At 53.3% G+C, this 24,765-nt stretch overlaps 72 non-coding genes across 72 annotated transcripts; 21 read left to right on the top strand and 51 right to left on the bottom strand.

Moving 5' to 3' along the window:
• Positions 1–148: 148 nt before the first annotated feature.
• On the bottom strand, positions 149–221 carry Trnav-cac (transfer RNA valine (anticodon CAC)). The gene has a single exon. It is a non-coding gene; the product is annotated as a tRNA-Val (tRNA).
• A 403-nt stretch (positions 222–624) lies between these two features.
• Trnap-agg (transfer RNA proline (anticodon AGG)) lies at positions 625–696 on the top strand. Its single transcript has one exon. It is a non-coding gene; the product is annotated as a tRNA-Pro (tRNA).
• Positions 697–890: 194 nt separating this feature from the next.
• Positions 891–963, bottom strand: Trnav-aac (transfer RNA valine (anticodon AAC)). Its single transcript has one exon. It is a non-coding gene; the product is annotated as a tRNA-Val (tRNA).
• Positions 964–1,121: 158 nt separating this feature from the next.
• Positions 1,122–1,194, bottom strand: Trnav-cac (transfer RNA valine (anticodon CAC)). Its single transcript has one exon. It is a non-coding gene; the product is annotated as a tRNA-Val (tRNA).
• A 402-nt stretch (positions 1,195–1,596) lies between these two features.
• On the top strand, positions 1,597–1,668 carry Trnap-agg (transfer RNA proline (anticodon AGG)). The gene has a single exon. It is a non-coding gene; the product is annotated as a tRNA-Pro (tRNA).
• Positions 1,669–1,862: 194 nt separating this feature from the next.
• On the bottom strand, positions 1,863–1,935 carry Trnav-aac (transfer RNA valine (anticodon AAC)). Its single transcript has one exon. It is a non-coding gene; the product is annotated as a tRNA-Val (tRNA).
• Positions 1,936–2,093: 158 nt separating this feature from the next.
• Trnav-cac (transfer RNA valine (anticodon CAC)) lies at positions 2,094–2,166 on the bottom strand. Its single transcript has one exon. It is a non-coding gene; the product is annotated as a tRNA-Val (tRNA).
• A 402-nt stretch (positions 2,167–2,568) lies between these two features.
• Positions 2,569–2,640, top strand: Trnap-agg (transfer RNA proline (anticodon AGG)). Its single transcript has one exon. It is a non-coding gene; the product is annotated as a tRNA-Pro (tRNA).
• Positions 2,641–2,834: 194 nt separating this feature from the next.
• Positions 2,835–2,907, bottom strand: Trnav-aac (transfer RNA valine (anticodon AAC)). The gene has a single exon. It is a non-coding gene; the product is annotated as a tRNA-Val (tRNA).
• A 158-nt stretch (positions 2,908–3,065) lies between these two features.
• On the bottom strand, positions 3,066–3,138 carry Trnav-cac (transfer RNA valine (anticodon CAC)). Its single transcript has one exon. It is a non-coding gene; the product is annotated as a tRNA-Val (tRNA).
• Positions 3,139–3,540: 402 nt separating this feature from the next.
• On the top strand, positions 3,541–3,612 carry Trnap-agg (transfer RNA proline (anticodon AGG)). Its single transcript has one exon. It is a non-coding gene; the product is annotated as a tRNA-Pro (tRNA).
• A 194-nt stretch (positions 3,613–3,806) lies between these two features.
• On the bottom strand, positions 3,807–3,879 carry Trnav-aac (transfer RNA valine (anticodon AAC)). Its single transcript has one exon. It is a non-coding gene; the product is annotated as a tRNA-Val (tRNA).
• Positions 3,880–4,037: 158 nt separating this feature from the next.
• Positions 4,038–4,110, bottom strand: Trnav-cac (transfer RNA valine (anticodon CAC)). Its single transcript has one exon. It is a non-coding gene; the product is annotated as a tRNA-Val (tRNA).
• A 402-nt stretch (positions 4,111–4,512) lies between these two features.
• On the top strand, positions 4,513–4,584 carry Trnap-agg (transfer RNA proline (anticodon AGG)). The gene has a single exon. It is a non-coding gene; the product is annotated as a tRNA-Pro (tRNA).
• Positions 4,585–4,778: 194 nt separating this feature from the next.
• Positions 4,779–4,851, bottom strand: Trnav-aac (transfer RNA valine (anticodon AAC)). The gene has a single exon. It is a non-coding gene; the product is annotated as a tRNA-Val (tRNA).
• Positions 4,852–5,009: 158 nt separating this feature from the next.
• On the bottom strand, positions 5,010–5,082 carry Trnav-cac (transfer RNA valine (anticodon CAC)). Its single transcript has one exon. It is a non-coding gene; the product is annotated as a tRNA-Val (tRNA).
• A 402-nt stretch (positions 5,083–5,484) lies between these two features.
• On the top strand, positions 5,485–5,556 carry Trnap-agg (transfer RNA proline (anticodon AGG)). The gene has a single exon. It is a non-coding gene; the product is annotated as a tRNA-Pro (tRNA).
• A 194-nt stretch (positions 5,557–5,750) lies between these two features.
• Trnav-aac (transfer RNA valine (anticodon AAC)) lies at positions 5,751–5,823 on the bottom strand. The gene has a single exon. It is a non-coding gene; the product is annotated as a tRNA-Val (tRNA).
• Positions 5,824–5,981: 158 nt separating this feature from the next.
• On the bottom strand, positions 5,982–6,054 carry Trnav-cac (transfer RNA valine (anticodon CAC)). Its single transcript has one exon. It is a non-coding gene; the product is annotated as a tRNA-Val (tRNA).
• Positions 6,055–6,456: 402 nt separating this feature from the next.
• On the top strand, positions 6,457–6,528 carry Trnap-agg (transfer RNA proline (anticodon AGG)). The gene has a single exon. It is a non-coding gene; the product is annotated as a tRNA-Pro (tRNA).
• Positions 6,529–6,722: 194 nt separating this feature from the next.
• Positions 6,723–6,795, bottom strand: Trnav-aac (transfer RNA valine (anticodon AAC)). The gene has a single exon. It is a non-coding gene; the product is annotated as a tRNA-Val (tRNA).
• Positions 6,796–6,953: 158 nt separating this feature from the next.
• Positions 6,954–7,026, bottom strand: Trnav-cac (transfer RNA valine (anticodon CAC)). Its single transcript has one exon. It is a non-coding gene; the product is annotated as a tRNA-Val (tRNA).
• Positions 7,027–7,428: 402 nt separating this feature from the next.
• On the top strand, positions 7,429–7,500 carry Trnap-agg (transfer RNA proline (anticodon AGG)). Its single transcript has one exon. It is a non-coding gene; the product is annotated as a tRNA-Pro (tRNA).
• A 194-nt stretch (positions 7,501–7,694) lies between these two features.
• On the bottom strand, positions 7,695–7,767 carry Trnav-aac (transfer RNA valine (anticodon AAC)). The gene has a single exon. It is a non-coding gene; the product is annotated as a tRNA-Val (tRNA).
• A 158-nt stretch (positions 7,768–7,925) lies between these two features.
• Positions 7,926–7,998, bottom strand: Trnav-cac (transfer RNA valine (anticodon CAC)). Its single transcript has one exon. It is a non-coding gene; the product is annotated as a tRNA-Val (tRNA).
• Positions 7,999–8,400: 402 nt separating this feature from the next.
• Trnap-agg (transfer RNA proline (anticodon AGG)) lies at positions 8,401–8,472 on the top strand. Its single transcript has one exon. It is a non-coding gene; the product is annotated as a tRNA-Pro (tRNA).
• A 194-nt stretch (positions 8,473–8,666) lies between these two features.
• Trnav-aac (transfer RNA valine (anticodon AAC)) lies at positions 8,667–8,739 on the bottom strand. The gene has a single exon. It is a non-coding gene; the product is annotated as a tRNA-Val (tRNA).
• A 158-nt stretch (positions 8,740–8,897) lies between these two features.
• Positions 8,898–8,970, bottom strand: Trnav-cac (transfer RNA valine (anticodon CAC)). The gene has a single exon. It is a non-coding gene; the product is annotated as a tRNA-Val (tRNA).
• Positions 8,971–9,372: 402 nt separating this feature from the next.
• On the top strand, positions 9,373–9,444 carry Trnap-agg (transfer RNA proline (anticodon AGG)). The gene has a single exon. It is a non-coding gene; the product is annotated as a tRNA-Pro (tRNA).
• Positions 9,445–9,638: 194 nt separating this feature from the next.
• Trnav-aac (transfer RNA valine (anticodon AAC)) lies at positions 9,639–9,711 on the bottom strand. The gene has a single exon. It is a non-coding gene; the product is annotated as a tRNA-Val (tRNA).
• Positions 9,712–9,869: 158 nt separating this feature from the next.
• Positions 9,870–9,942, bottom strand: Trnav-cac (transfer RNA valine (anticodon CAC)). Its single transcript has one exon. It is a non-coding gene; the product is annotated as a tRNA-Val (tRNA).
• A 402-nt stretch (positions 9,943–10,344) lies between these two features.
• Positions 10,345–10,416, top strand: Trnap-agg (transfer RNA proline (anticodon AGG)). The gene has a single exon. It is a non-coding gene; the product is annotated as a tRNA-Pro (tRNA).
• A 194-nt stretch (positions 10,417–10,610) lies between these two features.
• Trnav-aac (transfer RNA valine (anticodon AAC)) lies at positions 10,611–10,683 on the bottom strand. Its single transcript has one exon. It is a non-coding gene; the product is annotated as a tRNA-Val (tRNA).
• Positions 10,684–10,841: 158 nt separating this feature from the next.
• Trnav-cac (transfer RNA valine (anticodon CAC)) lies at positions 10,842–10,914 on the bottom strand. The gene has a single exon. It is a non-coding gene; the product is annotated as a tRNA-Val (tRNA).
• Positions 10,915–11,316: 402 nt separating this feature from the next.
• Positions 11,317–11,388, top strand: Trnap-agg (transfer RNA proline (anticodon AGG)). Its single transcript has one exon. It is a non-coding gene; the product is annotated as a tRNA-Pro (tRNA).
• Positions 11,389–11,582: 194 nt separating this feature from the next.
• Trnav-aac (transfer RNA valine (anticodon AAC)) lies at positions 11,583–11,655 on the bottom strand. The gene has a single exon. It is a non-coding gene; the product is annotated as a tRNA-Val (tRNA).
• Positions 11,656–11,813: 158 nt separating this feature from the next.
• Positions 11,814–11,886, bottom strand: Trnav-cac (transfer RNA valine (anticodon CAC)). Its single transcript has one exon. It is a non-coding gene; the product is annotated as a tRNA-Val (tRNA).
• A 402-nt stretch (positions 11,887–12,288) lies between these two features.
• On the top strand, positions 12,289–12,360 carry Trnap-agg (transfer RNA proline (anticodon AGG)). Its single transcript has one exon. It is a non-coding gene; the product is annotated as a tRNA-Pro (tRNA).
• A 194-nt stretch (positions 12,361–12,554) lies between these two features.
• Positions 12,555–12,627, bottom strand: Trnav-aac (transfer RNA valine (anticodon AAC)). The gene has a single exon. It is a non-coding gene; the product is annotated as a tRNA-Val (tRNA).
• Positions 12,628–12,785: 158 nt separating this feature from the next.
• Trnav-cac (transfer RNA valine (anticodon CAC)) lies at positions 12,786–12,858 on the bottom strand. Its single transcript has one exon. It is a non-coding gene; the product is annotated as a tRNA-Val (tRNA).
• Positions 12,859–13,260: 402 nt separating this feature from the next.
• Positions 13,261–13,332, top strand: Trnap-agg (transfer RNA proline (anticodon AGG)). Its single transcript has one exon. It is a non-coding gene; the product is annotated as a tRNA-Pro (tRNA).
• A 194-nt stretch (positions 13,333–13,526) lies between these two features.
• On the bottom strand, positions 13,527–13,599 carry Trnav-aac (transfer RNA valine (anticodon AAC)). Its single transcript has one exon. It is a non-coding gene; the product is annotated as a tRNA-Val (tRNA).
• A 158-nt stretch (positions 13,600–13,757) lies between these two features.
• On the bottom strand, positions 13,758–13,830 carry Trnav-cac (transfer RNA valine (anticodon CAC)). The gene has a single exon. It is a non-coding gene; the product is annotated as a tRNA-Val (tRNA).
• A 402-nt stretch (positions 13,831–14,232) lies between these two features.
• On the top strand, positions 14,233–14,304 carry Trnap-agg (transfer RNA proline (anticodon AGG)). Its single transcript has one exon. It is a non-coding gene; the product is annotated as a tRNA-Pro (tRNA).
• A 194-nt stretch (positions 14,305–14,498) lies between these two features.
• Trnav-aac (transfer RNA valine (anticodon AAC)) lies at positions 14,499–14,571 on the bottom strand. The gene has a single exon. It is a non-coding gene; the product is annotated as a tRNA-Val (tRNA).
• Positions 14,572–14,729: 158 nt separating this feature from the next.
• Trnav-cac (transfer RNA valine (anticodon CAC)) lies at positions 14,730–14,802 on the bottom strand. The gene has a single exon. It is a non-coding gene; the product is annotated as a tRNA-Val (tRNA).
• Positions 14,803–15,204: 402 nt separating this feature from the next.
• On the top strand, positions 15,205–15,276 carry Trnap-agg (transfer RNA proline (anticodon AGG)). The gene has a single exon. It is a non-coding gene; the product is annotated as a tRNA-Pro (tRNA).
• A 194-nt stretch (positions 15,277–15,470) lies between these two features.
• Trnav-aac (transfer RNA valine (anticodon AAC)) lies at positions 15,471–15,543 on the bottom strand. The gene has a single exon. It is a non-coding gene; the product is annotated as a tRNA-Val (tRNA).
• A 158-nt stretch (positions 15,544–15,701) lies between these two features.
• Trnav-cac (transfer RNA valine (anticodon CAC)) lies at positions 15,702–15,774 on the bottom strand. The gene has a single exon. It is a non-coding gene; the product is annotated as a tRNA-Val (tRNA).
• Positions 15,775–16,176: 402 nt separating this feature from the next.
• Trnap-agg (transfer RNA proline (anticodon AGG)) lies at positions 16,177–16,248 on the top strand. Its single transcript has one exon. It is a non-coding gene; the product is annotated as a tRNA-Pro (tRNA).
• Positions 16,249–16,442: 194 nt separating this feature from the next.
• Positions 16,443–16,515, bottom strand: Trnav-aac (transfer RNA valine (anticodon AAC)). Its single transcript has one exon. It is a non-coding gene; the product is annotated as a tRNA-Val (tRNA).
• Positions 16,516–16,673: 158 nt separating this feature from the next.
• Trnav-cac (transfer RNA valine (anticodon CAC)) lies at positions 16,674–16,746 on the bottom strand. The gene has a single exon. It is a non-coding gene; the product is annotated as a tRNA-Val (tRNA).
• Positions 16,747–17,414: 668 nt separating this feature from the next.
• Positions 17,415–17,487, bottom strand: Trnav-aac (transfer RNA valine (anticodon AAC)). Its single transcript has one exon. It is a non-coding gene; the product is annotated as a tRNA-Val (tRNA).
• Positions 17,488–17,645: 158 nt separating this feature from the next.
• On the bottom strand, positions 17,646–17,718 carry Trnav-cac (transfer RNA valine (anticodon CAC)). Its single transcript has one exon. It is a non-coding gene; the product is annotated as a tRNA-Val (tRNA).
• Positions 17,719–18,386: 668 nt separating this feature from the next.
• Positions 18,387–18,459, bottom strand: Trnav-aac (transfer RNA valine (anticodon AAC)). The gene has a single exon. It is a non-coding gene; the product is annotated as a tRNA-Val (tRNA).
• A 158-nt stretch (positions 18,460–18,617) lies between these two features.
• Trnav-cac (transfer RNA valine (anticodon CAC)) lies at positions 18,618–18,690 on the bottom strand. Its single transcript has one exon. It is a non-coding gene; the product is annotated as a tRNA-Val (tRNA).
• Positions 18,691–19,092: 402 nt separating this feature from the next.
• Trnap-agg (transfer RNA proline (anticodon AGG)) lies at positions 19,093–19,164 on the top strand. The gene has a single exon. It is a non-coding gene; the product is annotated as a tRNA-Pro (tRNA).
• A 194-nt stretch (positions 19,165–19,358) lies between these two features.
• Positions 19,359–19,431, bottom strand: Trnav-aac (transfer RNA valine (anticodon AAC)). Its single transcript has one exon. It is a non-coding gene; the product is annotated as a tRNA-Val (tRNA).
• A 158-nt stretch (positions 19,432–19,589) lies between these two features.
• Positions 19,590–19,662, bottom strand: Trnav-cac (transfer RNA valine (anticodon CAC)). The gene has a single exon. It is a non-coding gene; the product is annotated as a tRNA-Val (tRNA).
• A 402-nt stretch (positions 19,663–20,064) lies between these two features.
• Trnap-agg (transfer RNA proline (anticodon AGG)) lies at positions 20,065–20,136 on the top strand. The gene has a single exon. It is a non-coding gene; the product is annotated as a tRNA-Pro (tRNA).
• A 194-nt stretch (positions 20,137–20,330) lies between these two features.
• Trnav-aac (transfer RNA valine (anticodon AAC)) lies at positions 20,331–20,403 on the bottom strand. Its single transcript has one exon. It is a non-coding gene; the product is annotated as a tRNA-Val (tRNA).
• A 158-nt stretch (positions 20,404–20,561) lies between these two features.
• Trnav-cac (transfer RNA valine (anticodon CAC)) lies at positions 20,562–20,634 on the bottom strand. Its single transcript has one exon. It is a non-coding gene; the product is annotated as a tRNA-Val (tRNA).
• Positions 20,635–21,036: 402 nt separating this feature from the next.
• On the top strand, positions 21,037–21,108 carry Trnap-agg (transfer RNA proline (anticodon AGG)). The gene has a single exon. It is a non-coding gene; the product is annotated as a tRNA-Pro (tRNA).
• Positions 21,109–21,302: 194 nt separating this feature from the next.
• On the bottom strand, positions 21,303–21,375 carry Trnav-aac (transfer RNA valine (anticodon AAC)). The gene has a single exon. It is a non-coding gene; the product is annotated as a tRNA-Val (tRNA).
• Positions 21,376–21,533: 158 nt separating this feature from the next.
• Trnav-cac (transfer RNA valine (anticodon CAC)) lies at positions 21,534–21,606 on the bottom strand. The gene has a single exon. It is a non-coding gene; the product is annotated as a tRNA-Val (tRNA).
• A 402-nt stretch (positions 21,607–22,008) lies between these two features.
• Positions 22,009–22,080, top strand: Trnap-agg (transfer RNA proline (anticodon AGG)). The gene has a single exon. It is a non-coding gene; the product is annotated as a tRNA-Pro (tRNA).
• A 194-nt stretch (positions 22,081–22,274) lies between these two features.
• Positions 22,275–22,347, bottom strand: Trnav-aac (transfer RNA valine (anticodon AAC)). Its single transcript has one exon. It is a non-coding gene; the product is annotated as a tRNA-Val (tRNA).
• Positions 22,348–22,505: 158 nt separating this feature from the next.
• On the bottom strand, positions 22,506–22,578 carry Trnav-cac (transfer RNA valine (anticodon CAC)). Its single transcript has one exon. It is a non-coding gene; the product is annotated as a tRNA-Val (tRNA).
• Positions 22,579–23,246: 668 nt separating this feature from the next.
• On the bottom strand, positions 23,247–23,319 carry Trnav-aac (transfer RNA valine (anticodon AAC)). The gene has a single exon. It is a non-coding gene; the product is annotated as a tRNA-Val (tRNA).
• Positions 23,320–23,477: 158 nt separating this feature from the next.
• On the bottom strand, positions 23,478–23,550 carry Trnav-cac (transfer RNA valine (anticodon CAC)). Its single transcript has one exon. It is a non-coding gene; the product is annotated as a tRNA-Val (tRNA).
• A 668-nt stretch (positions 23,551–24,218) lies between these two features.
• Positions 24,219–24,291, bottom strand: Trnav-aac (transfer RNA valine (anticodon AAC)). The gene has a single exon. It is a non-coding gene; the product is annotated as a tRNA-Val (tRNA).
• Positions 24,292–24,449: 158 nt separating this feature from the next.
• Positions 24,450–24,522, bottom strand: Trnav-cac (transfer RNA valine (anticodon CAC)). Its single transcript has one exon. It is a non-coding gene; the product is annotated as a tRNA-Val (tRNA).
• Positions 24,523–24,765: the final 243 nt, after the last annotated feature.

Here is a 24,765-nt window from a genome sequence, read left to right as displayed (position 1 = left end):
CACCTTACTTCACAGACAACTTGTAGTGATGTTGCCATCGTAACTAAAAAATTCAATAAATGTGGTACTTGCAAAACGAAGGGACATGCAGCAGATCCACACACGACGTGGCTCATTGGAGGACAATACGACATAGGCAGGAAAGTACTGTTCCCGCCCGGGATCGAACCGGGGACCTTCTGCGTGTGAAGCAGACGTGATAACCGCTACACTACGGAAACGACGGACCCGAGGAGTCCATCCTTGTTCACTCGAACTTGCCTCAGACTTTCTCTCGTCCGCGAATGCACAAACGACAGTTCTTTTGTCAGCCTGGAACCCATCACAGCCGAGGGCTCAAGAAGTCTTCGGGGTGCTCGAGAGGGTGTCTGCCGTAGCACCCCTAACGAGATAGCGGCGTTTCGCGCAGTCGTTATTGCAAGTCATATCAGCAAAAGCAATCACTTTCTCAGCAGCAGGCATTGCGAGCCCCGCGGCAGCTCTACATGAAGGTACCAATAGCCCAAGGAAGGCCGCCGACCGCGGGAATTCGCGCCGCCCCCATCCCGCAAGCGTACACGAGACTTTCAGGGCAGCCTGGACGACATCGAGGGACTGGAATAATTGGCATTCGCCGGGTCACAGGGCTCGTTGGTCTAGGGGTATGATTCCTGCTTAGGGTGCAGGAGGTCCCGGGTTCAAATCCCGGACGAGCCCTAGCGTTTTGTGCAAACTGATCGCACGTCAGTGGCTGAGTCAGCGCAACAAGCTCGCCGTCAATATCAAATGAATTTCTTATTCGATGTGAGCAATTGACACTCTGGTCCGACACGTGAAGGCGATTACGAGGGTTTCGGGTACAGATGGTAGCAGATGCATGTTAGTACGTCTTGCTTAAAGTGATGAAAAAGTGTTTCGTCCCGGGATCTAACCGGGGACCTTCTGCGTGTTAGGCAGACGTGATAACCGCTACACCACGGAAACTGCTTGTGTGCACCTTACTTCACAGACAACTTGTAGTGATGTTGCCATCGTAACTAAAAAATTCAATAAATGTGGTACTTGCAAAACGAAGGGACATGCAGCAGATCCACACACGACGTGGCTCATTGGAGGACAATACGACATAGGCAGGAAAGTACTGTTCCCGCCCGGGATCGAACCGGGGACCTTCTGCGTGTGAAGCAGACGTGATAACCGCTACACTACGGAAACGACGGACCCGAGGAGTCCATCCTTGTTCACTCGAACTTGCCTCAGACTTTCTCTCGTCCGCGAATGCACAAACGACAGTTCTTTTGTCAGCCTGGAACCCATCACAGCCGAGGGCTCAAGAAGTCTTCGGGGTGCTCGAGAGGGTGTCTGCCGTAGCACCCCTAACGAGATAGCGGCGTTTCGCGCAGTCGTTATTGCAAGTCATATCAGCAAAAGCAATCACTTTCTCAGCAGCAGGCATTGCGAGCCCCGCGGCAGCTCTACATGAAGGTACCAATAGCCCAGGAAGGCCGCCGACCGCGGGAATTCGCGCCGCCCCCATCCCGCAAGCGTACACGAGACTTTCAGGGCAGCCTGGACGACATCGAGGGACTGGAATAATTGGCATTCGCCGGGTCACAGGGCTCGTTGGTCTAGGGGTATGATTCCTGCTTAGGGTGCAGGAGGTCCCGGGCTCAAATCCCGGACGAGCCCTAGCGTTTTGTGCAAACTGATCGCACGTCAGTGGCTGAGTCAGCGCAACAAGCTCGCCGTCAATATCAAATGAATTTCTTATTCGATGTGAGCAATTGACACTCTGGTCCGACACGTGAAGGCGATTACGAGGGTTTCGGGTACAGATGGTAGCAGATGCATGTTAGTACGTCTTGCTTAAAGTGATGAAAAAGTGTTTCGTCCCGGGATCTAACCGGGGACCTTCTGCGTGTTAGGCAGACGTGATAACCGCTACACCACGGAAACTGCTTGTGTGCACCTTACTTCACAGACAACTTGTAGTGATGTTGCCATCGTAACTAAAAAATTCAATAAATGTGGTACTTGCAAAACGAAGGGACATGCAGCAGATCCACACACGACGTGGCTCATTGGAGGACAATACGACATAGGCAGGAAAGTACTGTTCCCGCCCGGGATCGAACCGGGGACCTTCTGCGTGTGAAGCAGACGTGATAACCGCTACACTACGGAAACGACGGACCCGAGGAGTCCATCCTTGTTCACTCGAACTTGCCTCAGACTTTCTCTCGTCCGCGAATGCACAAACGACAGTTCTTTTGTCAGCCTGGAACCCATCACAGCCGAGGGCTCAAGAAGTCTTCGGGGTGCTCGAGAGGGTGTCTGCCGTAGCACCCCTAACGAGATAGCGGCGTTTCGCGCAGTCGTTATTGCAAGTCATATCAGCAAAAGCAATCACTTTCTCAGCAGCAGGCATTGCGAGCCCCGCGGCAGCTCTACATGAAGGTACCAATAGCCCAGGAAGGCCGCCGACCGCGGGAATTCGCGCCGCCCCCATCCCGCAAGCGTACACGAGACTTTCAGGGCAGCCTGGACGACATCGAGGGACTGGAATAATTGGCATTCGCCGGGTCACAGGGCTCGTTGGTCTAGGGGTATGATTCCTGCTTAGGGTGCAGGAGGTCCCGGGTTCAAATCCCGGACGAGCCCTAGCGTTTTGTGCAAACTGATCGCACGTCAGTGGCTGAGTCAGCGCAACAAGCTCGCCGTCAATATCAAATGAATTTCTTATTCGATGTGAGCAATTGACACTCTGGTCCGACACGTGAAGGCGATTACGAGGGTTTCGGGTACAGATGGTAGCAGATGCATGTTAGTACGTCTTGCTTAAAGTGATGAAAAAGTGTTTCGTCCCGGGATCTAACCGGGGACCTTCTGCGTGTTAGGCAGACGTGATAACCGCTACACCACGGAAACTGCTTGTGTGCACCTTACTTCACAGACAACTTGTAGTGATGTTGCCATCGTAACTAAAAAATTCAATAAATGTGGTACTTGCAAAACGAAGGGACATGCAGCAGATCCACACACGACGTGGCTCATTGGAGGACAATACGACATAGGCAGGAAAGTACTGTTCCCGCCCGGGATCGAACCGGGGACCTTCTGCGTGTGAAGCAGACGTGATAACCGCTACACTACGGAAACGACGGACCCGAGGAGTCCATCCTTGTTCACTCGAACTTGCCTCAGACTTTCTCTCGTCCGCGAATGCACAAACGACAGTTCTTTTGTCAGCCTGGAACCCATCACAGCCGAGGGCTCAAGAAGTCTTCGGGGTGCTCGAGAGGGTGTCTGCCGTAGCACCCCTAACGAGATAGCGGCGTTTCGCGCAGTCGTTATTGCAAGTCATATCAGCAAAAGCAATCACTTTCTCAGCAGCAGGCATTGCGAGCCCCGCGGCAGCTCTACATGAAGGTACCAATAGCCCAGGAAGGCCGCCGACCGCGGGAATTCGCGCCGCCCCCATCCCGCAAGCGTACACGAGACTTTCAGGGCAGCCTGGACGACATCGAGGGACTGGAATAATTGGCATTCGCCGGGTCACAGGGCTCGTTGGTCTAGGGGTATGATTCCTGCTTAGGGTGCAGGAGGTCCCGGGTTCAAATCCCGGACGAGCCCTAGCGTTTTGTGCAAACTGATCGCACGTCAGTGGCTGAGTCAGCGCAACAAGCTCGCCGTCAATATCAAATGAATTTCTTATTCGATGTGAGCAATTGACACTCTGGTCCGACACGTGAAGGCGATTACGAGGGTTTCGGGTACAGATGGTAGCAGATGCATGTTAGTACGTCTTGCTTAAAGTGATGAAAAAGTGTTTCGTCCCGGGATCTAACCGGGGACCTTCTGCGTGTTAGGCAGACGTGATAACCGCTACACCACGGAAACTGCTTGTGTGCACCTTACTTCACAGACAACTTGTAGTGATGTTGCCATCGTAACTAAAAAATTCAATAAATGTGGTACTTGCAAAACGAAGGGACATGCAGCAGATCCACACACGACGTGGCTCATTGGAGGACAATACGACATAGGCAGGAAAGTACTGTTCCCGCCCGGGATCGAACCGGGGACCTTCTGCGTGTGAAGCAGACGTGATAACCGCTACACTACGGAAACGACGGACCCGAGGAGTCCATCCTTGTTCACTCGAACTTGCCTCAGACTTTCTCTCGTCCGCGAATGCACAAACGACAGTTCTTTTGTCAGCCTGGAACCCATCACAGCCGAGGGCTCAAGAAGTCTTCGGGGTGCTCGAGAGGGTGTCTGCCGTAGCACCCCTAACGAGATAGCGGCGTTTCGCGCAGTCGTTATTGCAAGTCATATCAGCAAAAGCAATCACTTTCTCAGCAGCAGGCATTGCGAGCCCCGCGGCAGCTCTACATGAAGGTACCAATAGCCCAGGAAGGCCGCCGACCGCGGGAATTCGCGCCGCCCCCATCCCGCAAGCGTACACGAGACTTTCAGGGCAGCCTGGACGACATCGAGGGACTGGAATAATTGGCATTCGCCGGGTCACAGGGCTCGTTGGTCTAGGGGTATGATTCCTGCTTAGGGTGCAGGAGGTCCCGGGCTCAAATCCCGGACGAGCCCTAGCGTTTTGTGCAAACTGATCGCACGTCAGTGGCTGAGTCAGCGCAACAAGCTCGCCGTCAATATCAAATGAATTTCTTATTCGATGTGAGCAATTGACACTCTGGTCCGACACGTGAAGGCGATTACGAGGGTTTCGGGTACAGATGGTAGCAGATGCATGTTAGTACGTCTTGCTTAAAGTGATGAAAAAGTGTTTCGTCCCGGGATCTAACCGGGGACCTTCTGCGTGTTAGGCAGACGTGATAACCGCTACACCACGGAAACTGCTTGTGTGCACCTTACTTCACAGACAACTTGTAGTGATGTTGCCATCGTAACTAAAAAATTCAATAAATGTGGTACTTGCAAAACGAAGGGACATGCAGCAGATCCACACACGACGTGGCTCATTGGAGGACAATACGACATAGGCAGGAAAGTACTGTTCCCGCCCGGGATCGAACCGGGGACCTTCTGCGTGTGAAGCAGACGTGATAACCGCTACACTACGGAAACGACGGACCCGAGGAGTCCATCCTTGTTCACTCGAACTTGCCTCAGACTTTCTCTCGTCCGCGAATGCACAAACGACAGTTCTTTTGTCAGCCTGGAACCCATCACAGCCGAGGGCTCAAGAAGTCTTCGGGGTGCTCGAGAGGGTGTCTGCCGTAGCACCCCTAACGAGATAGCGGCGTTTCGCGCAGTCGTTATTGCAAGTCATATCAGCAAAAGCAATCACTTTCTCAGCAGCAGGCATTGCGAGCCCCGCGGCAGCTCTACATGAAGGTACCAATAGCCCAGGAAGGCCGCCGACCGCGGGAATTCGCGCCGCCCCCATCCCGCAAGCGTACACGAGACTTTCAGGGCAGCCTGGACGACATCGAGGGACTGGAATAATTGGCATTCGCCGGGTCACAGGGCTCGTTGGTCTAGGGGTATGATTCCTGCTTAGGGTGCAGGAGGTCCCGGGTTCAAATCCCGGACGAGCCCTAGCGTTTTGTGCAAACTGATCGCACGTCAGTGGCTGAGTCAGCGCAACAAGCTCGCCGTCAATATCAAATGAATTTCTTATTCGATGTGAGCAATTGACACTCTGGTCCGACACGTGAAGGCGATTACGAGGGTTTCGGGTACAGATGGTAGCAGATGCATGTTAGTACGTCTTGCTTAAAGTGATGAAAAAGTGTTTCGTCCCGGGATCTAACCGGGGACCTTCTGCGTGTTAGGCAGACGTGATAACCGCTACACCACGGAAACTGCTTGTGTGCACCTTACTTCACAGACAACTTGTAGTGATGTTGCCATCGTAACTAAAAAATTCAATAAATGTGGTACTTGCAAAACGAAGGGACATGCAGCAGATCCACACACGACGTGGCTCATTGGAGGACAATACGACATAGGCAGGAAAGTACTGTTCCCGCCCGGGATCGAACCGGGGACCTTCTGCGTGTGAAGCAGACGTGATAACCGCTACACTACGGAAACGACGGACCCGAGGAGTCCATCCTTGTTCACTCGAACTTGCCTCAGACTTTCTCTCGTCCGCGAATGCACAAACGACAGTTCTTTTGTCAGCCTGGAACCCATCACAGCCGAGGGCTCAAGAAGTCTTCGGGGTGCTCGAGAGGGTGTCTGCCGTAGCACCCCTAACGAGATAGCGGCGTTTCGCGCAGTCGTTATTGCAAGTCATATCAGCAAAAGCAATCACTTTCTCAGCAGCAGGCATTGCGAGCCCCGCGGCAGCTCTACATGAAGGTACCAATAGCCCAGGAAGGCCGCCGACCGCGGGAATTCGCGCCGCCCCCATCCCGCAAGCGTACACGAGACTTTCAGGGCAGCCTGGACGACATCGAGGGACTGGAATAATTGGCATTCGCCGGGTCACAGGGCTCGTTGGTCTAGGGGTATGATTCCTGCTTAGGGTGCAGGAGGTCCCGGGCTCAAATCCCGGACGAGCCCTAGCGTTTTGTGCAAACTGATCGCACGTCAGTGGCTGAGTCAGCGCAACAAGCTCGCCGTCAATATCAAATGAATTTCTTATTCGATGTGAGCAATTGACACTCTGGTCCGACACGTGAAGGCGATTACGAGGGTTTCGGGTACAGATGGTAGCAGATGCATGTTAGTACGTCTTGCTTAAAGTGATGAAAAAGTGTTTCGTCCCGGGATCTAACCGGGGACCTTCTGCGTGTTAGGCAGACGTGATAACCGCTACACCACGGAAACTGCTTGTGTGCACCTTACTTCACAGACAACTTGTAGTGATGTTGCCATCGTAACTAAAAAATTCAATAAATGTGGTACTTGCAAAACGAAGGGACATGCAGCAGATCCACACACGACGTGGCTCATTGGAGGACAATACGACATAGGCAGGAAAGTACTGTTCCCGCCCGGGATCGAACCGGGGACCTTCTGCGTGTGAAGCAGACGTGATAACCGCTACACTACGGAAACGACGGACCCGAGGAGTCCATCCTTGTTCACTCGAACTTGCCTCAGACTTTCTCTCGTCCGCGAATGCACAAACGACAGTTCTTTTGTCAGCCTGGAACCCATCACAGCCGAGGGCTCAAGAAGTCTTCGGGGTGCTCGAGAGGGTGTCTGCCGTAGCACCCCTAACGAGATAGCGGCGTTTCGCGCAGTCGTTATTGCAAGTCATATCAGCAAAAGCAATCACTTTCTCAGCAGCAGGCATTGCGAGCCCCGCGGCAGCTCTACATGAAGGTACCAATAGCCCAGGAAGGCCGCCGACCGCGGGAATTCGCGCCGCCCCCATCCCGCAAGCGTACACGAGACTTTCAGGGCAGCCTGGACGACATCGAGGGACTGGAATAATTGGCATTCGCCGGGTCACAGGGCTCGTTGGTCTAGGGGTATGATTCCTGCTTAGGGTGCAGGAGGTCCCGGGTTCAAATCCCGGACGAGCCCTAGCGTTTTGTGCAAACTGATCGCACGTCAGTGGCTGAGTCAGCGCAACAAGCTCGCCGTCAATATCAAATGAATTTCTTATTCGATGTGAGCAATTGACACTCTGGTCCGACACGTGAAGGCGATTACGAGGGTTTCGGGTACAGATGGTAGCAGATGCATGTTAGTACGTCTTGCTTAAAGTGATGAAAAAGTGTTTCGTCCCGGGATCTAACCGGGGACCTTCTGCGTGTTAGGCAGACGTGATAACCGCTACACCACGGAAACTGCTTGTGTGCACCTTACTTCACAGACAACTTGTAGTGATGTTGCCATCGTAACTAAAAAATTCAATAAATGTGGTACTTGCAAAACGAAGGGACATGCAGCAGATCCACACACGACGTGGCTCATTGGAGGACAATACGACATAGGCAGGAAAGTACTGTTCCCGCCCGGGATCGAACCGGGGACCTTCTGCGTGTGAAGCAGACGTGATAACCGCTACACTACGGAAACGACGGACCCGAGGAGTCCATCCTTGTTCACTCGAACTTGCCTCAGACTTTCTCTCGTCCGCGAATGCACAAACGACAGTTCTTTTGTCAGCCTGGAACCCATCACAGCCGAGGGCTCAAGAAGTCTTCGGGGTGCTCGAGAGGGTGTCTGCCGTAGCACCCCTAACGAGATAGCGGCGTTTCGCGCAGTCGTTATTGCAAGTCATATCAGCAAAAGCAATCACTTTCTCAGCAGCAGGCATTGCGAGCCCCGCGGCAGCTCTACATGAAGGTACCAATAGCCCAGGAAGGCCGCCGACCGCGGGAATTCGCGCCGCCCCCATCCCGCAAGCGTACACGAGACTTTCAGGGCAGCCTGGACGACATCGAGGGACTGGAATAATTGGCATTCGCCGGGTCACAGGGCTCGTTGGTCTAGGGGTATGATTCCTGCTTAGGGTGCAGGAGGTCCCGGGCTCAAATCCCGGACGAGCCCTAGCGTTTTGTGCAAACTGATCGCACGTCAGTGGCTGAGTCAGCGCAACAAGCTCGCCGTCAATATCAAATGAATTTCTTATTCGATGTGAGCAATTGACACTCTGGTCCGACACGTGAAGGCGATTACGAGGGTTTCGGGTACAGATGGTAGCAGATGCATGTTAGTACGTCTTGCTTAAAGTGATGAAAAAGTGTTTCGTCCCGGGATCTAACCGGGGACCTTCTGCGTGTTAGGCAGACGTGATAACCGCTACACCACGGAAACTGCTTGTGTGCACCTTACTTCACAGACAACTTGTAGTGATGTTGCCATCGTAACTAAAAAATTCAATAAATGTGGTACTTGCAAAACGAAGGGACATGCAGCAGATCCACACACGACGTGGCTCATTGGAGGACAATACGACATAGGCAGGAAAGTACTGTTCCCGCCCGGGATCGAACCGGGGACCTTCTGCGTGTGAAGCAGACGTGATAACCGCTACACTACGGAAACGACGGACCCGAGGAGTCCATCCTTGTTCACTCGAACTTGCCTCAGACTTTCTCTCGTCCGCGAATGCACAAACGACAGTTCTTTTGTCAGCCTGGAACCCATCACAGCCGAGGGCTCAAGAAGTCTTCGGGGTGCTCGAGAGGGTGTCTGCCGTAGCACCCCTAACGAGATAGCGGCGTTTCGCGCAGTCGTTATTGCAAGTCATATCAGCAAAAGCAATCACTTTCTCAGCAGCAGGCATTGCGAGCCCCGCGGCAGCTCTACATGAAGGTACCAATAGCCCAGGAAGGCCGCCGACCGCGGGAATTCGCGCCGCCCCCATCCCGCAAGCGTACACGAGACTTTCAGGGCAGCCTGGACGACATCGAGGGACTGGAATAATTGGCATTCGCCGGGTCACAGGGCTCGTTGGTCTAGGGGTATGATTCCTGCTTAGGGTGCAGGAGGTCCCGGGTTCAAATCCCGGACGAGCCCTAGCGTTTTGTGCAAACTGATCGCACGTCAGTGGCTGAGTCAGCGCAACAAGCTCGCCGTCAATATCAAATGAATTTCTTATTCGATGTGAGCAATTGACACTCTGGTCCGACACGTGAAGGCGATTACGAGGGTTTCGGGTACAGATGGTAGCAGATGCATGTTAGTACGTCTTGCTTAAAGTGATGAAAAAGTGTTTCGTCCCGGGATCTAACCGGGGACCTTCTGCGTGTTAGGCAGACGTGATAACCGCTACACCACGGAAACTGCTTGTGTGCACCTTACTTCACAGACAACTTGTAGTGATGTTGCCATCGTAACTAAAAAATTCAATAAATGTGGTACTTGCAAAACGAAGGGACATGCAGCAGATCCACACACGACGTGGCTCATTGGAGGACAATACGACATAGGCAGGAAAGTACTGTTCCCGCCCGGGATCGAACCGGGGACCTTCTGCGTGTGAAGCAGACGTGATAACCGCTACACTACGGAAACGACGGACCCGAGGAGTCCATCCTTGTTCACTCGAACTTGCCTCAGACTTTCTCTCGTCCGCGAATGCACAAACGACAGTTCTTTTGTCAGCCTGGAACCCATCACAGCCGAGGGCTCAAGAAGTCTTCGGGGTGCTCGAGAGGGTGTCTGCCGTAGCACCCCTAACGAGATAGCGGCGTTTCGCGCAGTCGTTATTGCAAGTCATATCAGCAAAAGCAATCACTTTCTCAGCAGCAGGCATTGCGAGCCCCGCGGCAGCTCTACATGAAGGTACCAATAGCCCAGGAAGGCCGCCGACCGCGGGAATTCGCGCCGCCCCCATCCCGCAAGCGTACACGAGACTTTCAGGGCAGCCTGGACGACATCGAGGGACTGGAATAATTGGCATTCGCCGGGTCACAGGGCTCGTTGGTCTAGGGGTATGATTCCTGCTTAGGGTGCAGGAGGTCCCGGGCTCAAATCCCGGACGAGCCCTAGCGTTTTGTGCAAACTGATCGCACGTCAGTGGCTGAGTCAGCGCAACAAGCTCGCCGTCAATATCAAATGAATTTCTTATTCGATGTGAGCAATTGACACTCTGGTCCGACACGTGAAGGCGATTACGAGGGTTTCGGGTACAGATGGTAGCAGATGCATGTTAGTACGTCTTGCTTAAAGTGATGAAAAAGTGTTTCGTCCCGGGATCTAACCGGGGACCTTCTGCGTGTTAGGCAGACGTGATAACCGCTACACCACGGAAACTGCTTGTGTGCACCTTACTTCACAGACAACTTGTAGTGATGTTGCCATCGTAACTAAAAAATTCAATAAATGTGGTACTTGCAAAACGAAGGGACATGCAGCAGATCCACACACGACGTGGCTCATTGGAGGACAATACGACATAGGCAGGAAAGTACTGTTCCCGCCCGGGATCGAACCGGGGACCTTCTGCGTGTGAAGCAGACGTGGTAACCGCTACACTACGGAAACGACGGACCCGAGGAGTCCATCCTTGTTCACTCGAACTTGCCTCAGACTTTCTCTCGTCCGCGAATGCACAAACGACAGTTCTTTTGTCAGCCTGGAACCCATCACAGCCGAGGGCTCAAGAAGTCTTCGGGGTGCTCGAGAGGGTGTCTGCCGTAGCACCCCTAACGAGATAGCGGCGTTTCGCGCAGTCGTTATTGCAAGTCATATCAGCAAAAGCAATCACTTTCTCAGCAGCAGGCATTGCGAGCCCCGCGGCAGCTCTACATGAAGGTACCAATAGCCCAGGAAGGCCGCCGACCGCGGGAATTCGCGCCGCCCCCATCCCGCAAGCGTACACGAGACTTTCAGGGCAGCCTGGACGACATCGAGGGACTGGAATAATTGGCATTCGCCGGGTCACAGGGCTCGTTGGTCTAGGGGTATGATTCCTGCTTAGGGTGCAGGAGGTCCCGGGTTCAAATCCCGGACGAGCCCTAGCGTTTTGTGCAAACTGATCGCACGTCAGTGGCTGAGTCAGCGCAACAAGCTCGCCGTCAATATCAAATGAATTTCTTATTCGATGTGAGCAATTGACACTCTGGTCCGACACGTGAAGGCGATTACGAGGGTTTCGGGTACAGATGGTAGCAGATGCATGTTAGTACGTCTTGCTTAAAGTGATGAAAAAGTGTTTCGTCCCGGGATCTAACCGGGGACCTTCTGCGTGTTAGGCAGACGTGATAACCGCTACACCACGGAAACTGCTTGTGTGCACCTTACTTCACAGACAACTTGTAGTGATGTTGCCATCGTAACTAAAAAATTCAATAAATGTGGTACTTGCAAAACGAAGGGACATGCAGCAGATCCACACACGACGTGGCTCATTGGAGGACAATACGACATAGGCAGGAAAGTACTGTTCCCGCCCGGGATCGAACCGGGGACCTTCTGCGTGTGAAGCAGACGTGATAACCGCTACACTACGGAAACGACGGACCCGAGGAGTCCATCCTTGTTCACTCGAACTTGCCTCAGACTTTCTCTCGTCCGCGAATGCACAAACGACAGTTCTTTTGTCAGCCTGGAACCCATCACAGCCGAGGGCTCAAGAAGTCTTCGGGGTGCTCGAGAGGGTGTCTGCCGTAGCACCCCTAACGAGATAGCGGCGTTTCGCGCAGTCGTTATTGCAAGTCATATCAGCAAAAGCAATCACTTTCTCAGCAGCAGGCATTGCGAGCCCCGCGGCAGCTCTACATGAAGGTACCAATAGCCCAGGAAGGCCGCCGACCGCGGGAATTCGCGCCGCCCCCATCCCGCAAGCGTACACGAGACTTTCAGGGCAGCCTGGACGACATCGAGGGACTGGAATAATTGGCATTCGCCGGGTCACAGGGCTCGTTGGTCTAGGGGTATGATTCCTGCTTAGGGTGCAGGAGGTCCCGGGCTCAAATCCCGGACGAGCCCTAGCGTTTTGTGCAAACTGATCGCACGTCAGTGGCTGAGTCAGCGCAACAAGCTCGCCGTCAATATCAAATGAATTTCTTATTCGATGTGAGCAATTGACACTCTGGTCCGACACGTGAAGGCGATTACGAGGGTTTCGGGTACAGATGGTAGCAGATGCATGTTAGTACGTCTTGCTTAAAGTGATGAAAAAGTGTTTCGTCCCGGGATCTAACCGGGGACCTTCTGCGTGTTAGGCAGACGTGATAACCGCTACACCACGGAAACTGCTTGTGTGCACCTTACTTCACAGACAACTTGTAGTGATGTTGCCATCGTAACTAAAAAATTCAATAAATGTGGTACTTGCAAAACGAAGGGACATGCAGCAGATCCACACACGACGTGGCTCATTGGAGGACAATACGACATAGGCAGGAAAGTACTGTTCCCGCCCGGGATCGAACCGGGGACCTTCTGCGTGTGAAGCAGACGTGATAACCGCTACACTACGGAAACGACGGACCCGAGGAGTCCATCCTTGTTCACTCGAACTTGCCTCAGACTTTCTCTCGTCCGCGAATGCACAAACGACAGTTCTTTTGTCAGCCTGGAACCCATCACAGCCGAGGGCTCAAGAAGTCTTCGGGGTGCTCGAGAGGGTGTCTGCCGTAGCACCCCTAACGAGATAGCGGCGTTTCGCGCAGTCGTTATTGCAAGTCATATCAGCAAAAGCAATCACTTTCTCAGCAGCAGGCATTGCGAGCCCCGCGGCAGCTCTACATGAAGGTACCAATAGCCCAGGAAGGCCGCCGACCGCGGGAATTCGCGCCGCCCCCATCCCGCAAGCGTACACGAGACTTTCAGGGCAGCCTGGACGACATCGAGGGACTGGAATAATTGGCATTCGCCGGGTCACAGGGCTCGTTGGTCTAGGGGTATGATTCCTGCTTAGGGTGCAGGAGGTCCCGGGCTCAAATCCCGGACGAGCCCTAGCGTTTTGTGCAAACTGATCGCACGTCAGTGGCTGAGTCAGCGCAACAAGCTCGCCGTCAATATCAAATGAATTTCTTATTCGATGTGAGCAATTGACACTCTGGTCCGACACGTGAAGGCGATTACGAGGGTTTCGGGTACAGATGGTAGCAGATGCATGTTAGTACGTCTTGCTTAAAGTGATGAAAAAGTGTTTCGTCCCGGGATCTAACCGGGGACCTTCTGCGTGTTAGGCAGACGTGATAACCGCTACACCACGGAAACTGCTTGTGTGCACCTTACTTCACAGACAACTTGTAGTGATGTTGCCATCGTAACTAAAAAATTCAATAAATGTGGTACTTGCAAAACGAAGGGACATGCAGCAGATCCACACACGACGTGGCTCATTGGAGGACAATACGACATAGGCAGGAAAGTACTGTTCCCGCCCGGGATCGAACCGGGGACCTTCTGCGTGTGAAGCAGACGTGATAACCGCTACACTACGGAAACGACGGACCCGAGGAGTCCATCCTTGTTCACTCGAACTTGCCTCAGACTTTCTCTCGTCCGCGAATGCACAAACGACAGTTCTTTTGTCAGCCTGGAACCCATCACAGCCGAGGGCTCAAGAAGTCTTCGGGGTGCTCGAGAGGGTGTCTGCCGTAGCACCCCTAACGAGATAGCGGCGTTTCGCGCAGTCGTTATTGCAAGTCATATCAGCAAAAGCAATCACTTTCTCAGCAGCAGGCATTGCGAGCCCCGCGGCAGCTCTACATGAAGGTACCAATAGCCCAGGAAGGCCGCCGACCGCGGGAATTCGCGCCGCCCCCATCCCGCAAGCGTACACGAGACTTTCAGGGCAGCCTGGACGACATCGAGGGACTGGAATAATTGGCATTCGCCGGGTCACAGGGCTCGTTGGTCTAGGGGTATGATTCCTGCTTAGGGTGCAGGAGGTCCCGGGCTCAAATCCCGGACGAGCCCTAGCGTTTTGTGCAAACTGATCGCACGTCAGTGGCTGAGTCAGCGCAACAAGCTCGCCGTCAATATCAAATGAATTTCTTATTCGATGTGAGCAATTGACACTCTGGTCCGACACGTGAAGGCGATTACGAGGGTTTCGGGTACAGATGGTAGCAGATGCATGTTAGTACGTCTTGCTTAAAGTGATGAAAAAGTGTTTCGTCCCGGGATCTAACCGGGGACCTTCTGCGTGTTAGGCAGACGTGATAACCGCTACACCACGGAAACTGCTTGTGTGCACCTTACTTCACAGACAACTTGTAGTGATGTTGCCATCGTAACTAAAAAATTCAATAAATGTGGTACTTGCAAAACGAAGGGACATGCAGCAGATCCACACACGACGTGGCTCATTGGAGGACAATACGACATAGGCAGGAAAGTACTGTTCCCGCCCGGGATCGAACCGGGGACCTTCTGCGTGTGAAGCAGACGTGATAACCGCTACACTACGGAAACGACGGACCCGAGGAGTCCATCCTTGTTCACTCGAACTTGCCTCAGACTTTCTCTCGTCCGCGAATGCACAAACGACAGTTCTTTTGTCAGCCTGGAACCCATCACAGCCGAGGGCTCAAGAAGTCTTCGGGGTGCTCGAGAGGGTGTCTGCCGTAGCACCCCTAACGAGATAGCGGCGTTTCGCGCAGTCGTTATTGCAAGTCATATCAGCAAAAGCAATCACTTTCTCAGCAGCAGGCATTGCGAGCCCCGCGGCAGCTCTACATGAAGGTACCAATAGCCCAGGAAGGCCGCCGACCGCGGGAATTCGCGCCGCCCCCATCCCGCAAGCGTACACGAGACTTTCAGGGCAGCCTGGACGACATCGAGGGACTGGAATAATTGGCATTCGCCGGGTCACAGGGCTCGTTGGTCTAGGGGTATGATTCCTGCTTAGGGTGCAGGAGGTCCCGGGTTCAAATCCCGGACGAGCCCTAGCGTTTTGTGCAAACTGATCGCACGTCAGTGGCTGAGTCAGCGCAACAAGCTCGCCGTCAATATCAAATGAATTTCTTATTCGATGTGAGCAATTGACACTCTGGTCCGACACGTGAAGGCGATTACGAGGGTTTCGGGTACAGATGGTAGCAGATGCATGTTAGTACGTCTTGCTTAAAGTGATGAAAAAGTGTTTCGTCCCGGGATCTAACCGGGGACCTTCTGCGTGTTAGGCAGACGTGATAACCGCTACACCACGGAAACTGCTTGTGTGCACCTTACTTCACAGACAACTTGTAGTGATGTTGCCATCGTAACTATAAAATTCAATAAATGTGGTACTTGCAAAACGAAGGGACATGCAGCAGATCCACACACGACGTGGCTCATTGGAGCACAATACGACATAGGCAGGAAAGTACTGTTCCCGCCCGGGATCGAACCGGGGACCTTCTGCGTGTGAAGCAGACGTGATAACCGCTACACTACGGAAACGACGGACCCGAGGAGTCCATCCTTGTTCACTCGAACTTGCCTCAGACTTTCTCTCGTCCGCGAATGCACAAACGACAGTTCTTTTGTCAGCCTGGAACCCATCACAGCCGAGGGCTCAAGAAGTCTTCGGGGTGCTCGAGAGGGTGTCTGCCGTAGCACCCCTAACGAGATAGCGGCGTTTCGCGCAGTCGTTATTGCAAGTCATATCAGCAAAAGCAATCACTTTCTCAGCAGCAGGCATTGCGAGCCCAGCGGCAGCTCTACATGAAGGTACCAATAGCCCAGGAAGGCCGCCGACCGCGGGAATTCGCGCCGCCCCCATCCCGCCAGCGTACACGAGACTTCTAGGGCACCCTGGACGACATCGAGGGACTGGAATAATTGGCATTCGCCGGGTCACAGGGCTCGTTGGTCTAGGGGTATGATTCCTGCTTAGGGTGCAGGAGGTCCCGGGTTCAAATCCCGGACGAGCCCTAGCGTTTTGTGCAAACTGATCGCACGTCAGTGGCTGAGTCAGCGCAAAAAGCTCGCCGTCAATATCAAATGAATTTCTTATTCGATGTGAGCAATTGACACTCGGGTCCGACGCGTGAAGGCGATTACGAGGGTTTCGGGTACAGATGGTAGCAGATGCATGTTAGTACGTCTTGCTTAAAGTGATGAAAAAGTGTTTCGTCCCGGGATCTAACCGGGGACCTTCTGCGTGTTAGGCAGACGTGATAACCGCTACACCACGGAAACTGCTTGTGTGCACCTTACTTCACAGACAACTTGTAGTGATGTTGCCATCGTAACTAAAAAATTCAATAAATGTGGTACTTGCAAAACGAAGGGACATGCAGCAGATCCACACACGACGTGGCTCATTGGAGGACAATACGACATAGGCAGGAAAGTACTGTTCCCGCCCGGGATCGAACCGGGGACCTTCTGCGTGTGAAGCAGACGTGATAACCGCTACACTACGGAAACGACGGACCCGAGGAGTCCATCCTTGTTCACTCGAACTTGCCTCAGACTTTCTCTCGTCCGCGAATGCACACACGACAGTTCTTTTGTCAGCCTGGAACCCATCACAGCCGAGGGCTCAAGAAGTCTTCGGGGTGCTCGAGAGGGTGTCTGCCGTAGCACCCCTAACGAGATAGCGGCGTTTCGCGCAGTCGTTATTGCAAGTCATATCAGCAAAAGCAATCACTTTCTCAGCAGCAGGCATTGCGAGCCCAGCGGCAGCTCTACATGAAGGTACCAATAGCCCAGGAAGGCCGCCGACCGCGGGAATTCGCGCCGCCCCCATCCCGCCAGCGTACACGAGACTTCTAGGGCACCCTGGACGACATCGAGGGACTGGAATAATTGGCATTTGCTGTGTCACAGGGCTCGTTGGTCTAGGGGTATGATTCCTGCTTAGGGTGCAGGAAGTCCCGGGTTCAAATTCCGGACGAGTCCTAGCGTTTTGTGCACACTGATCGCACGTCAGTGGCTGAGTCAGCGCAAAAAGCTCGCCGTCAATATCAAATGAATTTCTTATTCGATGTGAGCAATTGACACTCGGGTCCGACGCGTGAAGGCGATTACGAGGGTTTCGGGTACAGATGGTAGCAGATGCATGTTAGTACGTCTTGCTTAAAGTGATGAAAAAGTGTTTCCGCCCGGGATCGAACCGGGGACCTTCTGCGTGTTAGGCAGACGTGATAACCGCTACACCACGGAAACTGCTTGTGTACACCTTACTTCACAGACAACTTGTAGTGATGTTGCCATCGTAACTATAAAATTCAATAAATGTGGTACTTGCAAAACGAAGGGACATGCAGCAGATCCACACACGACGTGGCTCATTGGAGCACAATACGACATAGGCAGGAAAGTACTGTTCCCGCCCGGGATCGAACCGGGGACCTACTGCGTGTGAAGCAGACGTGATAACCGCTACACTACGGAATCGACGGACCCGAGGAGTCCATCCTTGTTCACTCGAACTTGCCTCAGACTTTCTCTCGTCCGCGAATGCACACACGACAGTTCTTTTGTCAGCCTGGAACCCATCACAGCCGAGGGCTCAAGAAGTCTTCGGGGTGCTCGAGAGGGTGTCTGCCGTAGCACCCCTAACGAGATAGCGGCGTTTCGCGCAGTCGTTATTGCAAGTCATATCAGCAAAAGCAATCACTTTCTCAGCAGCAGGCATTGCGAGCCCAGCGGCAGCTCTACATGAAGGTACCAATAGCCCAGGAAGGCCGCCGACCGCGGGAATTCGCGCCGCCCCCATCCCGCCAGCGTACACGAGACTTCTAGGGCACCCTGGACGACATCGAGGGACTGGAATAATTGGCATTCGCTGTGTCACAGGCCTCGTTGGCCTAGGGGTATGATTCCTGCTTAGGGTGCAGGAGGTCCCGGGCTCAAATCCCGGACGAGCCCTAGCGTTTTGTGCAAACTGATCGCACGTCAGTGGCTGAGTCAGCGCAACAAGCTCGCCGTCAATATCAAATGAATTTCTTATTCGATGTGAGCAATTGACACTCTGGTCCGACACGTGAAGGCGATTACGAGGGTTTCGGGTACAGATGGTAGCAGATGCATGTTAGTACGTCTTGCTTAAAGTGATGAAAAAGTGTTTCGTCCCGGGATCTAACCGGGGACCTTCTGCGTGTTAGGCAGACGTGATAACCGCTACACCACGGAAACTGCTTGTGTGCACCTTACTTCACAGACAACTTGTAGTGATGTTGCCATCGTAACTAAAAAATTCAATAAATGTGGTACTTGCAAAACGAAGGGACATGCAGCAGATCCACACACGACGTGGCTCATTGGAGGACAATACGACATAGGCAGGAAAGTACTGTTCCCGCCCGGGATCGAACCGGGGACCTTCTGCGTGTGAAGCAGACGTGATAACCGCTACACTACGGAAACGACGGACCCGAGGAGTCCATCCTTGTTCACTCGAACTTGCCTCAGACTTTCTCTCGTCCGCGAATGCACAAACGACAGTTCTTTTGTCAGCCTGGAACCCATCACAGCCGAGGGCTCAAGAAGTCTTCGGGGTGCTCGAGAGGGTGTCTGCCGTAGCACCCCTAACGAGATAGCGGCGTTTCGCGCAGTCGTTATTGCAAGTCATATCAGCAAAAGCAATCACTTTCTCAGCAGCAGGCATTGCGAGCCCCGCGGCAGCTCTACATGAAGGTACCAATAGCCCAGGAAGGCCGCCGACCGCGGGAATTCGCGCCGCCCCCATCCCGCAAGCGTACACGAGACTTTCAGGGCAGCCTGGACGACATCGAGGGACTGGAATAATTGGCATTCGCCGGGTCACAGGGCTCGTTGGTCTAGGGGTATGATTCCTGCTTAGGGTGCAGGAGGTCCCGGGTTCAAATCCCGGACGAGCCCTAGCGTTTTGTGCAAACTGATCGCACGTCAGTGGCTGAGTCAGCGCAACAAGCTCGCCGTCAATATCAAATGAATTTCTTATTCGATGTGAGCAATTGACACTCTGGTCCGACACGTGAAGGCGATTACGAGGGTTTCGGGTACAGATGGTAGCAGATGCATGTTAGTACGTCTTGCTTAAAGTGATGAAAAAGTGTTTCGTCCCGGGATCTAACCGGGGACCTTCTGCGTGTTAGGCAGACGTGATAACCGCTACACCACGGAAACTGCTTGTGTGCACCTTACTTCACAGACAACTTGTAGTGATGTTGCCATCGTAACTAAAAAATTCAATAAATGTGGTACTTGCAAAACGAAGGGACATGCAGCAGATCCACACACGACGTGGCTCATTGGAGGACAATACGACATAGGCAGGAAAGTACTGTTCCCGCCCGGGATCGAACCGGGGACCTTCTGCGTGTGAAGCAGACGTGATAACCGCTACACTACGGAAACGACGGACCCGAGGAGTCCATCCTTGTTCACTCGAACTTGCCTCAGACTTTCTCTCGTCCGCGAATGCACAAACGACAGTTCTTTTGTCAGCCTGGAACCCATCACAGCCGAGGGCTCAAGAAGTCTTCGGGGTGCTCGAGAGGGTGTCTGCCGTAGCACCCCTAACGAGATAGCGGCGTTTCGCGCAGTCGTTATTGCAAGTCATATCAGCAAAAGCAATCACTTTCTCAGCAGCAGGCATTGCGAGCCCCGCGGCAGCTCTACATGAAGGTACCAATAGCCCAGGAAGGCCGCCGACCGCGGGAATTCGCGCCGCCCCCATCCCGCAAGCGTACACGAGACTTTCAGGGCAGCCTGGACGACATCGAGGGACTGGAATAATTGGCATTCGCCGGGTCACAGGGCTCGTTGGTCTAGGGGTATGATTCCTGCTTAGGGTGCAGGAGGTCCCGGGCTCAAATCCCGGACGAGCCCTAGCGTTTTGTGCAAACTGATCGCACGTCAGTGGCTGAGTCAGCGCAACAAGCTCGCCGTCAATATCAAATGAATTTCTTATTCGATGTGAGCAATTGACACTCTGGTCCGACACGTGAAGGCGATTACGAGGGTTTCGGGTACAGATGGTAGCAGATGCATGTTAGTACGTCTTGCTTAAAGTGATGAAAAAGTGTTTCGTCCCGGGATCTAACCGGGGACCTTCTGCGTGTTAGGCAGACGTGATAACCGCTACACCACGGAAACTGCTTGTGTGCACCTTACTTCACAGACAACTTGTAGTGATGTTGCCATCGTAACTAAAAAATTCAATAAATGTGGTACTTGCAAAACGAAGGGACATGCAGCAGATCCACACACGACGTGGCTCATTGGAGGACAATACGACATAGGCAGGAAAGTACTGTTCCCGCCCGGGATCGAACCGGGGACCTTCTGCGTGTGAAGCAGACGTGATAACCGCTACACTACGGAAACGACGGACCCGAGGAGTCCATCCTTGTTCACTCGAACTTGCCTCAGACTTTCTCTCGTCCGCGAATGCACAAACGACAGTTCTTTTGTCAGCCTGGAACCCATCACAGCCGAGGGCTCAAGAAGTCTTCGGGGTGCTCGAGAGGGTGTCTGCCGTAGCACCCCTAACGAGATAGCGGCGTTTCGCGCAGTCGTTATTGCAAGTCATATCAGCAAAAGCAATCACTTTCTCAGCAGCAGGCATTGCGAGCCCCGCGGCAGCTCTACATGAAGGTACCAATAGCCCAGGAAGGCCGCCGACCGCGGGAATTCGCGCCGCCCCCATCCCGCAAGCGTACACGAGACTTTCAGGGCAGCCTGGACGACATCGAGGGACTGGAATAATTGGCATTCGCCGGGTCACAGGGCTCGTTGGTCTAGGGGTATGATTCCTGCTTAGGGTGCAGGAGGTCCCGGGTTCAAATCCCGGACGAGCCCTAGCGTTTTGTGCAAACTGATCGCACGTCAGTGGCTGAGTCAGCGCAACAAGCTCGCCGTCAATATCAAATGAATTTCTTATTCGATGTGAGCAATTGACACTCTGGTCCGACACGTGAAGGCGATTACGAGGGTTTCGGGTACAGATGGTAGCAGATGCATGTTAGTACGTCTTGCTTAAAGTGATGAAAAAGTGTTTCGTCCCGGGATCTAACCGGGGACCTTCTGCGTGTTAGGCAGACGTGATAACCGCTACACCACGGAAACTGCTTGTGTGCACCTTACTTCACAGACAACTTGTAGTGATGTTGCCATCGTAACTATAAAATTCAATAAATGTGGTACTTGCAAAACGAAGGGACATGCAGCAGATCCACACACGACGTGGCTCATTGGAGCACAATACGACATAGGCAGGAAAGTACTGTTCCCGCCCGGGATCGAACCGGGGACCTTCTGCGTGTGAAGCAGACGTGATAACCGCTACACTACGGAAACGACGGACCCGAGGAGTCCATCCTTGTTCACTCGAACTTGCCTCAGACTTTCTCTCGTCCGCGAATGCACAAACGACAGTTCTTTTGTCAGCCTGGAACCCATCACAGCCGAGGGCTCAAGAAGTCTTCGGGGTGCTCGAGAGGGTGTCTGCCGTAGCACCCCTAACGAGATAGCGGCGTTTCGCGCAGTCGTTATTGCAAGTCATATCAGCAAAAGCAATCACTTTCTCAGCAGCAGGCATTGCGAGCCCAGCGGCAGCTCTACATGAAGGTACCAATAGCCCAGGAAGGCCGCCGACCGCGGGAATTCGCGCCGCCCCCATCCCGCCAGCGTACACGAGACTTCTAGGGCACCCTGGACGACATCGAGGGACTGGAATAATTGGCATTCGCCGGGTCACAGGGCTCGTTGGTCTAGGGGTATGATTCCTGCTTAGGGTGCAGGAGGTCCCGGGTTCAAATCCCGGACGAGCCCTAGCGTTTTGTGCAAACTGATCGCACGTCAGTGGCTGAGTCAGCGCAAAAAGCTCGCCGTCAATATCAAATGAATTTCTTATTCGATGTGAGCAATTGACACTCGGGTCCGACGCGTGAAGGCGATTACGAGGGTTTCGGGTACAGATGGTAGCAGATGCATGTTAGTACGTCTTGCTTAAAGTGATGAAAAAGTGTTTCGTCCCGGGATCTAACCGGGGACCTTCTGCGTGTTAGGCAGACGTGATAACCGCTACACCACGGAAACTGCTTGTGTGCACCTTACTTCACAGACAACTTGTAGTGATGTTGCCATCGTAACTAAAAAATTCAATAAATGTGGTACTTGCAAAACGAAGGGACATGCAGCAGATCCACACACGACGTGGCTCATTGGAGGACAATACGACATAGGCAGGAAAGTACTGTTCCCGCCCGGGATCGAACCGGGGACCTTCTGCGTGTGAAGCAGACGTGATAACCGCTACACTACGGAAACGACGGACCCGAGGAGTCCATCCTTGTTCACTCGAACTTGCCTCAGACTTTCTCTCGTCCGCGAATGCACACACGACAGTTCTTTTGTCAGCCTGGAACCCATCACAGCCGAGGGCTCAAGAAGTCTTCGGGGTGCTCGAGAGGGTGTCTGCCGTAGCACCCCTAACGAGATAGCGGCGTTTCGCGCAGTCGTTATTGCAAGTCATATCAGCAAAAGCAATCACTTTCTCAGCAGCAGGCATTGCGAGCCCAGCGGCAGCTCTACATGAAGGTACCAATAGCCCAGGAAGGCCGCCGACCGCGGGAATTCGCGCCGCCCCCATCCCGCCAGCGTACACGAGACTTCTAGGGCACCCTGGACGACATCGAGGGACTGGAATAATTGGCATTTGCTGTGTCACAGGGCTCGTTGGTCTAGGGGTATGATTCCTGCTTAGGGTGCAGGAAGTCCCGGGTTCAAATTCCGGACGAGTCCTAGCGTTTTGTGCACACTGATCGCACGTCAGTGGCTGAGTCAGCGCAAAAAGCTCGCCGTCAATATCAAATGAATTTCTTATTCGATGTGAGCAATTGACACTCGGGTCCGACGCGTGAAGGCGATTACGAGGGTTTCGGGTACAGATGGTAGCAGATGCATGTTAGTACGTCTTGCTTAAAGTGATGAAAAAGTGTTTCCGCCCGGGATCGAACCGGGGACCTTCTGCGTGTTAGGCAGACGTGATAACCGCTACACCACGGAAACTGCTTGTGTACACCTTACTTCACAGACAACTTGTAGTGATGTTGCCATCGTAACTATAAAATTCAATAAATGTGGTACTTGCAAAACGAAGGGACATGCAGCAGATCCACACACGACGTGGCTCATTGGAGCACAATACGACATAGGCAGGAAAGTACTGTTCCCGCCCGGGATCGAACCGGGGACCTACTGCGTGTGAAGCAGACGTGATAACCGCTACACTACGGAATCGACGGACCCGAGGAGTCCATCCTTGTTCACTCGAACTTGCCTCAGACTTTCTCTCGTCCGCGAATGCACACACGACAGTTCTTTTGTCAGCCTGGAACCCATCACAGCCGAGGGCTCAAGAAGTCTTCGGGGTGCTCGAGAGGGTGTCTGCCGTAGCACCCCTAACGAGATAGCGGCGTTTCGCGCAGTCGTTATTGCAAGTCATATCAGCAAAAGCAATCACTTTCTCAGCAGCAGGCATTGCGAGCCCAGCGGCAGCTCTACATGAAGGTACCAATAGCCCAGGAAGGCCGCCGACCGCGGGAATTCGCGCCGCCCCCATCCCGCCAGCGTACACGAGACTTCTAGGGCACCCTGGACGACATCGAGGGACTGGAATAATTGGCATTCGCTGTGTCACAGGCCTCGTTGGCCTAGGGGTATGATTCCTGCTTAGGGTGCAGGAGGTCCCGGGCTCAAATCCCGGACGAGCCCTAGCGTTTTGTGCAAACTGATCGCACGTCAGTGGCTGAGTCAGCGCAACAAGCTCGCCGTCAATATCAAATGAATTTCTTATTCGATGTGAGCAATTGACACTCTGGTCCGACACGTGAAGGCGATTACGAGGGTTTCGGGTACAGATGGTAGCAGATGCATGTTAGTACGTCTTGCTTAAAGTGATGAAAAAGTGTTTCGTCCCGGGATCTAACCGGGGACCTTCTGCGTGTTAGGCAGACGTGATAACCGCTACACCACGGAAACTGCTTGTGTGCACCTTACTTCACAGACAACTTGTAGTGATGTTGCCATCGTAACTAAAAAATTCAATAAATGTGGTACTTGCAAAACGAAGGGACATGCAGCAGATCCACACACGACGTGGCTCATTGGAGGACAATACGACATAGGCAGGAAAGTACTGTTCCCGCCCGGGATCGAACCGGGGACCTTCTGCGTGTGAAGCAGACGTGATAACCGCTACACTACGGAAACGACGGACCCGAGGAGTCCATCCTTGTTCACTCGAACTTGCCTCAGACTTTCTCTCGTCCGCGAATGCACAAACGACAGTTCTTTTGTCAGCCTGGAACCCATCACAGCCGAGGGCTCAAGAAGTCTTCGGGGTGCTCGAGAGGGTGTCTGCCGTAGCACCCCTAACGAGATAGCGGCGTTTCGCGCAGTCGTTATTGCAAGTCATATCAGCAAAAGCAATCACTTTCTCAGCAGCAGGCATTG

The sequence above is a fragment of the Schistocerca serialis genome, chromosome 2, assembly GCF_023864345.2.
Source record: "Schistocerca serialis cubense isolate TAMUIC-IGC-003099 chromosome 2, iqSchSeri2.2, whole genome shotgun sequence".
NCBI classification, from domain to species: Eukaryota; Metazoa; Arthropoda; class Insecta; order Orthoptera; family Acrididae; genus Schistocerca; species Schistocerca serialis.
Note: the sequence above shows the minus strand (reverse complement) of the source record. Positions and strands in the feature narration are given on the sequence as shown.